The sequence below is a fragment of the Mercurialis annua genome, linkage group LG7 (genome assembly GCF_937616625.2).
Source record: "Mercurialis annua linkage group LG7, ddMerAnnu1.2, whole genome shotgun sequence".
In the NCBI taxonomy this organism is placed as follows: domain Eukaryota; kingdom Viridiplantae; phylum Streptophyta; class Magnoliopsida; order Malpighiales; family Euphorbiaceae; genus Mercurialis; species Mercurialis annua.
Window position 1 is genome coordinate 39,147,465 of NC_065576.1, and position 9,488 is coordinate 39,156,952.

Genomic DNA, 9,488 nt, shown 5'->3' on the forward strand with positions numbered 1-9,488 from the left:
GCGAAGTGTTTTTCCAAGATTGATTTGAGGTCTGGATATCATCAGCTACGGATCCGTGATGCAGATGTGCCTAAGACTGCTTTTCGGACTCGTTATGGACATTTTGAGTTTCTAGTTATGTCCTTTGGTCTGACGAACGCACCAGCAGCGTTTATGGATATGATGAACAGAGTGTTCAAGCCGTTTTTGGATCAATTTGTTATCGTCTTCATTGATGACATTTTGATCTATTCTCGGAGTGAGGAGGAGCATGCTTACCATTTGAGGACTATACTACAGACGTTGCGTGAGCATCAGTTGTACGCTAAGTTCTCAAAATGTGAATTCTGGTTGGATCAGGTTACCTTTCTAGGACACGTGGTGTCGAAAGATGGGATCAAGGTTGATCCGAAGAAGATTGAGGCGGTCATGGATTGGCAAAGGCCAAGGTCAGTTACCGAGATCAGAAGTTTTCTGGATTTAGCTGGCTACTATCGTCGGTTCGTGCAAGATTTCTCCAGAATATCTGTACCTTTGACTAAACTGACACAGAAGGATGTCAAGTTTGAGTAGACTGACAAGTGCGAGGCGAGCTTTGAGAAGCTCAAGGAGATTTTGACTACAGCTCCGGTTTTGGCATTGCCTTCTGGCATTGATGGTTTCACAGTGTATTGTGATGCGTCTCGGATTGGTTTGGGTTGCGTTCTGATGCAACATGGACAGGTGATTGCCTATGCTTCCAGACAGTTGAAGAAGCATGAGGTGAATTACCCTACTCATGATTTAGAGTTGGCAGCTGTGGTTTTTGCGTTGAAAATCTGGAGACATTATTTGTATGGTGCTACTTGTGAGATTTTCACTGATCATAAGAGTCTGAAATATATCTTTGATCAGAGAGAGTTGAACTTGAGACAGAGGAGGTGGTTAGAGTTGCTGAAAGACTACGACTGTACTATTCAGTACCATCCTGGTAAGGCTAATGTGGTAGCCGATGCGTTGAGTCGCGAGTCTTCAGGCAGCTTGGCTCATATTTCTGAGGTTGGGCGTAGACCCATGGTTAGAGAGTGGCACAGTTTGATAGCTTCAGGCTATGGATTTCAGATTTCTCAGACTGGTTGTTTGTTAGCACAGTTGCAAGTGCAACCCGTTTTGATTGATCGGATCAAAGCTTTACAAGCTGAGGATTCACAATTGAAACGGATTATTGAGGAGGTTCAGCAGGATGGAAATCCTGAATTTACTTTTGTGGATGGTGTTCTGAGACATGGTTCGAGATTGTGTGTTCCGGATTCAGATGGTTTGAGGGACCAGATTCTGGAAGAAGCGCACAAGTCTGCTTATAGTGTTCATCCGGGTTCTACTAAGATGTACCATGATCTTAAGGGTACGTACTGGTGGAGCGGAATGAAGAAGGATGTCGCTGAGTATGTTTCTAGGTGTCTGACTTGCCAGCAGGTGAAGCTGGAACATCAGAGACCTTTTGGTTATCTGCAACCACTACCTATTCCAGAGTGGAAGTGGGAGCGGATTGCTATGGATTTTGTGGTTGGTTTACCACGTACTCGACAGGGATACGATTCCATTTGGGTTATAGTTGACCGTATGACCAAGTCAGCTCATTTCCTTCCAATTAAGGTTTCGTATTCTGCTTCGAGGTTGGCTCAGTTGTACATCGACAGGATTGTCAGTTTGCATGGGTACCGGTTTCCATTGTTTCAGACAGAGGTTCTGTGTTTACTTCGAGATTCTGGAAAGCGTTACAGGAATCCTTGGGTTCTCGATTGGATTTCAGTACAGCTTTTCATCCTCAGACTGACGGTCAGTCTGAGAGGACTATTCAGACGTTGGAGGATATGCTCAGGATGTGTGTTCTCGATTTTCAGGGTAGCTGGGATACTCATTTGCCGTTGATTGAGTTTTCTTATAACAACAGTTACCACGCGAGTATCGAGATGGCGCCGTATGAGGCTTTGTACGGGCGCAAGTGTAGATCTCCTATCTGTTGGGAGGAGGTCGGAGAGCGTAAACTCTCGGGAGCGGAGATTATTCAGATTACCTCTGAGAAGGTACGTTGATTAAGCGGAGGTTAGAGACTGCTTTTAGTCGGCATAAGAGTTATGTTGATCCGAAGAGGAAAGACATTGAGTTCCAGGTTGGTGATTTCGTATTTCTTCGGGTTTCGCCTATGAAAGGCGTGGTTCGTTTTGGTGTCAAGGGAAAGCTGGCACCGAGGTATATCGGTCCTTATGAGATTTCAGAGAGGATTGGAGCGGTGGCTTATCGTCTGGTTCTACCGCCAGACATGTCGTTGGTACATCCGGTGTTTCACGTTTCTATGTTGAGAAAGTGCGTTACTGATCCTTCGCACGTGATTGTGCCTCAGAGTGTTGAGATTGACCAGGAGCTGTCCTATGAGGAACAGCCAGTTGAGATTGTTGATACGCAGGTGCGTAAATTGCGGAACAAGGAGATTCTGATGGTCAAAGTTCTCTGGCGCAATCATTCTGTAGAGGAGTGTACTTGGGAGACCGAGTTGGATATGCGGAATCGCTATCCTTTTCTATTTCCGTGAGGTACAATAGTTTGTTTTCTATGACTTTTATAGTTTTTACTTGTGTTACGTGTTGTTCTGTTGTGTTTTACTTACCGTGTTAAATTCGAGGACGAATTTTTAATTAGTTGGGGAGAATGTAATATCCCGTAAAATTTTGAATTTATTTCGTTATTTTCCGACGTGGTTCCGGATGTGTTTTGAGGGGTATTTGAAGTTTCGTAGATTTTCGTGGTTCGATTCATCTTGGTTCGGTTTTAAAAAAAAAATAATAATTCTTCTTGGTTTGTGGTTCAACCGTTGTGGTTGAACCACTTCTGGTTAACTCAGGTCTCAACCGAGACCTGAGAAATTATTTGTGATTCTCGTTCGAGAATCCAAGGATTCTCGAACGAGAATCCAATTGCAGGCCTGGTCTCGTTCGAGACCAGGCCCTTTCTCGAACGGGATCAGGCCATTTATGGCCATTCCCGTTCGTGAATCATAACAGTTCTTGGACCCCTTCGCCCAGCCGTCTTCGAACTCGTTTACGGCTCACTTCCCTACGTTATTTCAAATCGGTTTCTTCATATAAAACCTAGATCACGCTGCAAGGTAGCCCTAGCCACTTTTCTTTCGTTCTTTCGCTGAGAAACGTAGCTGTAATCATCCTCCAAAGTTGCTGCTCGGGTAAGCTCCTTTGTTCATCAATTTCCAGATTTTTGCCTTAATCGACATCTCTGTGTTTTTGATCGTTCTCTCTCGTTTCTAGATCGAAATCAGAACCGTTTGATTCCAGACGATCTAGACTCACGTATCTACGTTTCCCTACCTCAATTTTGCTGAACGGTACGCCGTTGATCTCGTTTCAATCGCCGTACGGTTTACGTTTTAAAGCTTTATAATTTCTGTTTTAGTTTTTTTGTTTCTGCCGTATGCCTTCTTATTCTGTTGGCTTTGTTTTTGCTTCATTCATGATTGATAAACCTTGGTATGTTTAGTGTTAAATAGTTTTGGCTTGCGGGTTAAGTTGTTCCATCAAATTCCGATCGTTCTTTTTTCATAAATCCCAAATCTGTTTTTCATGTTACTGAGATGGGGTTTACGACTTTGTTTAGTGTTGATTAAAGGGTTGTTGTTGGCTTTAGATCATGCCTCTGAGTTGTTTAATTAGCTAAGTATGAATTGTAATATAAGTTATAAATCGGTGAATAAAAGAAAATGGAGTTGCTGTGTTCATAAGCTTAGGCGGGGATGATTTCTAATTCAAATGGTTAGGGATGGCTTTTGTGCCATTTCAATCATGTTATTTTTTTTTATCAAAACAAATTAATCCCTTAAGTTTAACTTTACTTAATGAATTAGAATTCGTTTCGATTTACAATTAATATGTTGTTAGCGATATTTAATTATAAATTAAGTTAATATAATTACTCGGGTAATTATATTTGCCTTCGATTATCGTTTTGTCAAAATTTGGTTAAATTACAATTTAGCCCCTGAACTTATTTTATAACTTAATTAAGTGGATTTTTGGTTGATAACTTTATAGTTGGTTTTATTTATAAACAAAAGCAATTAATTTAAATTTGGTTTAATTGGCAAAAGTACGATTTAGTCCCTAAACTTTTATTAACTTAAAATGATTAAGTTTTTGATTTGTAACTTGGGTTACTTAGAATTGAAGTTATTGAGTTCCGCTTTTAAAATGGCTATTATTTTATGGATTTATTTTATAAATATAAACTCGGGTTTATATTTGATAAACGTTTTGAGTTGGGTTAGACTTGGGTCACCCGACAAGTGTGGTCAGCTTGGTAGTTTATTGGTAGCTCGGCTAACACACTAATTGAAAATTTATTACTATTTAAAGTTATTAAATAATATTTATAAATTGGATTTTAAGCGGGAACTCAATAGACTTATATTAATTGGGCTTTATTACCTTTTGGTTGTATTTGTGTGTGCTTTGGATTGTTTATTTACGACGTGTTTATTGTGCTAGTCTTATGTGGTGTCTAGTACTCTTTAGAGTTAGGGTCTGATTTTAATAATTATTTTATTTGTCTAGACTCGTCTACTGTTCGTGCTTCAGAGGCGAACCAGAGTTAGTTGCTTGCCGGTATTTCACGCGGATTAGCAAGCAGTGAGTTTATATTTACTATTTACCGCTTTATTAAGTAAATTGTTATTTTAATATTAAATATATATACTGTACGTATATTTCGAACTGTTTTTATATTATGGCTCTTAGTTGGAACGTGCTACCTAATGGGCATCATTAGGACTGCGTGCGCACCGGTATTGATCTGGGTAAGGTATATATGGAAATGTGGTAACTCGGTGTGAGCATAGCTCTCGGGACCAGGTAGAGTAACTCGGTGTAGCTCAGCTCTCGGGACTCTGGTATAAGTGTGGTCAGTGGTAACTCGGTGTAGCTCAGCTCTCGGGACCAGACCTATTGGATTATGATTATTATTTAGAATTGTGGATTAGGGTTCCAACTATTATCTGTAATATCGTTATTAAATGTTTTAAACGTTTTAAAGGTTTTCCACTTAATAAATGTAAATAGTGGTATGAACTCATCTCAGTATATCTGACCCCGTTGTTTTCCCAATTTTCCCCAGGGTTATGATCTGAGAGAGTCTGGTGATCTCCGCATTTACTTTTCCTCGGAGGTTCCTTTTATTTTAATAAAACTGTAAAACTGTTTTATTCTTAGACCGCAGTAGTAACTAGACGTCTTTGTTATTAATATATATTTTGTCGGATTGGTTCGACTGGTTATATTGCTTGGGCATGTTATATTATTTACATTGGTTTATGATAAATCTATTTTAGATTTCGAATTGGATAAGCAGGTTATATTAAGTGTTGAATATTATAACTGCTAGATTTAGGCTGAAGTCTCGGTTGCCCCCGAGCATTGGTTTTCTGCAGGTTTATGTGTTTATATTGTTAATTGAAAGGCTAGCTACGGGTTTTGGTACTACATTACCCATACCCTAGCGCCGGTCGCGATTCATGAAAATGGGTCGTGACAAACTTGGTATCAGAGCTTTGGTTTCAAACCAAGGCCAATTGCTTGCTATGTGTTTACTCTGTTAAGTATGGTTATGTCTTAGGAACTACTGCGGATATAGGATTCTGTCATGTCTTTAAAAACGTCATCTTTTGATTTTAAAACATTCTGCCTACACCAATAGGATTGCGTCGAGTCAGTCATTGTATGTTGATTTGATGTTGTTAAATGTTAATTTTATTTCACTTGGGTGAACATTTTATTTCTGTTGATTTCTTGGGAACTCCCATATGTTGCTTGTTTTGTTCATACTTGGGTATGAAATACCTGTTATTTAAATTGTTGTTGTTCAATCTTAGGATATGGACAACGTTATTCGTACTCGTGCTCGTGATGCGGCAGAGCAAGAAGCTGTGGCTGATGATGCGATTTCCATGGAAGTCGATCAGAACGTACCACCAGTTCAGGCTAATGCTGGACGTGGTCGAGGTGGAGGTGCTGGCAGAGGTAGAGGTGCTGGTAGAGGCAGGGGAGCTGGTGCTGGTAGAGGTGGAGCTAGAGGACGCGGTGCAGCAGGTGTTCAGGCACCGAATGTGCAGCAGGCACCAGAGGTGCAACAAGCACCAAATATGCAAGCGTTCGACTTCACTACTTTCTTGGCTGGCGTTGTCGAGATGCAGAACAATCAGGCTCTACTGCAGAATCAGTGTAATATACTGGGTCAGTTAGCGTAGCAACAGCAACCTCAGGTTGGTGCTGTAGCTGGCATTGGTGGACTTGCTGGTGTCGGTCATATTCCAACAGACAGAGAGTTGGTGATGACCTACCTGAAGTTGAATCCGACTTCTTTTGATAGTACTGGGGATGCTCTTGACTTTTTGGAGGAATTTGAGTACAACAGTCAGAGGATTCAAGCTTCTGATCGTCAATCAGTGATGCTTGTGGAGATGTCGCTGAAGGGTCCAGCTAAGGACTGGTATCGTGATAACATCAGGCCAGTTATGGATACTTTGTCTTGGGCGGATTTTGTGATCAGCTTCAGAGGTTACTATCTACCCTTCTCTGTTACTGAGAGTTTCAGAGAAAAGCTGCTCACTTTGAAGAAGGGGGATAGATCGGTGACAGACTACACTACTGAGTTTGTACGTTTGGGGCGGTTTGCTACAGATCTACAGGGTGATCAAGAGCGAGTGAACGACCGTTATGTTAGGGGTTTAGGCTCGGAGTTTCTTCCTTTGCTGATAGGGACAAACATGGAGTTTGCTCGGTTAGTGGATAGTGCGCGGCGGATGGAGAATTCGATGGTTCAGTTTGGGACGATCTCTGACCCTTTCAAGAATCAGAAGGGAAAGAGTGACGTTCCTAGTGGGGGGCAGCAGGCCCCAGTGCAGCATGGTAGTGGGAACTACTACAGTGGCTCTTCTCAGGCCAACAGGGGGAGTCGACGGACTCACAACAAAGGGAGGCATAGTGCCAGGAGTGCTCCGTACAGTTCCAGTAGCAGTGGGAGCAACCGTGGTTCAGGACGCGGGTACACTGGCGGATCGAACATTCCGTTCTGCCAGAATTGCAGACGCAGGCACTATGGTCAGTGTCAGTTAGCTCCTGGAGGTTGTTTTACTTGTGGCCAGCCGGGTCATTTTTCTAGGGAGTGTCCGACATCTGGGCAGCAGATGTCTAACTCCAGTGTGGCGCAGTCGTCTTATCAGCAGCAGAGACCTGCGTTTACACAGTCTGTAGGGTACTCCCAACCTGCAGCATCTTTTGGTGGCCAGCGGGGCCGTGGTTCTGGTGGCAGAGGTTTTGGTGGCCGTGGTAACGGCGGTAGAGGTTCCAACGGTTATGGTACTGGACAGAGTTCGCAGCAGCAGCCGCAGGGTCAGGCCAGAGTGTTCGCACTTACTCCTCAGGATGCGCGTGCATCAAACGCTGTGGTGCAAGGTACCATCCCGATTTCTTTTACTGATGCTTTGGTATTATTTGATGCGGGTGCGACCCATTCGTTTGTTTCTACTTGTTTTGCTGGGAAATTGGGTAGAGCACCATCTGTTTTGAGTGAACCTCTAGCTGTGTCTACACCTATGTCTGAAGGTGTAGTAGTGGACGTCGTCTATCCTTCTTGTCCTGTGGTTATTCAGGGTAGAGAATTATGTGCTGATTTGATTGTACTTGACGTTCTTTCTTTTGATGTTATCTTGGGGATGGACTGGTTGTCACGCCATTATGCTTCTTTTGACTGTCGAGGGTAGTCAGTCGAGTTCAGGATTCCAGGTGATCTACCTTTTTCCTTTCAGGGAGAAAAGGCAGAGACACCTAAGAATCTGATTTCCGCCATCAAGGCGAAGCGGATGTTAGGCAAGGGTTGCCAGGGTTTTCTTGCTGTGGTTCGTGATTTGGAGACTAGTAGTGGTGATATGCATAGTGTTCCGATAGTGAATGAGTTCACTGATGTGTTTCCAGAGGAATTGCCTGGGTTACCACCTGATCGTGATATTGAGTTTTGCATTGATGTGGTTTCTGGTACAGCTCCGATTTCGATACCGCCGTATCGGATGGCTCCTGCAGAGCTGAAGGAGTTGAAGGACCAGTTACAAGAGTTGTTGGATAGCGGGTTCATCAGACCGAGTACTTCTCCGTGGGGTGCTCCAGTTCTGTTTGTAAAGAAGAAAGACGGTTCCTTTCGGCTGTGTATCGACTACAGACAGTTGAATAAGGCTACTGTCAAGAACAGATATCCTCTTCCTCGCATCGATGATCTGTTTGACCAGTTGCAGGGTGCGAAGTGTTTTTCCAAGATTGATTTGAGGTCTGGATATCATCAGCTACGGATCCGTGATGCAGATGTGCCTAAGACTGCTTTTCGGACTCGTTATGGACATTTTGAGTTTCTAGTTATGTCCTTTGGTCTGACGAACGCACCAGCAGCGTTTATGGATATGATGAACAGAGTGTTCAAGCCGTTTTTGGATCAATTTGTTATCGTCTTCATTGATGACATTTTGATCTATTCTCGGAGTGAGGAGGAGCATGCTTACCATTTGAGGACTATACTACAGACGTTGCGTGAGCATCAGTTGTACGCTAAGTTCTCAAAATGTGAATTCTGGTTGGATCAGGTTACCTTTCTAGGACACGTGGTGTCGAAAGATGGGATCAAGGTTGATCCGAAGAAGATTGAGGCGGTCATGGATTGGCAAAGGCCAAGGTCAGTTACCGAGATCAGAAGTTTTCTGGATTTAGCTGGCTACTATCGTCGGTTCGTGCAAGATTTCTCCAGAATATCTGTACCTTTGACTAAACTGACACAGAAGGGTGTCAAGTTTGAGTAGACTGACAAGTGCGAGGCGAGCTTTGAGAAGCTCAAGGAGATTTTGACTACAGCTCCGGTTTTGGCATTGCCTTCTGGCATTGATGGTTTCACAGTGTATTGTGATGCGTCTCGGATTGGTTTGGGTTGCGTTCTGATGCAACATGGACAGGTGATTGCCTATGCTTCCAGACAGTTGAAGAAGCATGAGGTGAATTACCCTACTCATGATTTAGAGTTGGCAGCTGTGGTTTTTGCGTTGAAAATCTGGAGACATTATTTGTATGGTGCTACTTGTGAGATTTTCACTGATCATAAGAGTCTGAAATATATCTTTGATCAGAGAGAGTTGAACTTGAGACAGAGGAGGTGGTTAGAGTTGCTGAAAGACTACGACTGTACTATTCAGTACCATCCTGGTAAGGCTAATGTGGTAGCCGATGCGTTGAGTCGCGAGTCTTCAGGCAGCTTGGCTCATATTTCTGAGGTTGGGCGTAGACCCATGGTTAGAGAGTGGCACAGTTTGATAGCTTCAGGCTATGGATTTCAGATTTCTCAGACTGGTTGTTTGTTAGCACAGTTGCAAGTGCAACCCGTTTTGATTGATCGGATCAAAGCTTTACAAGCTGAGGATTCACAGTTGAAAC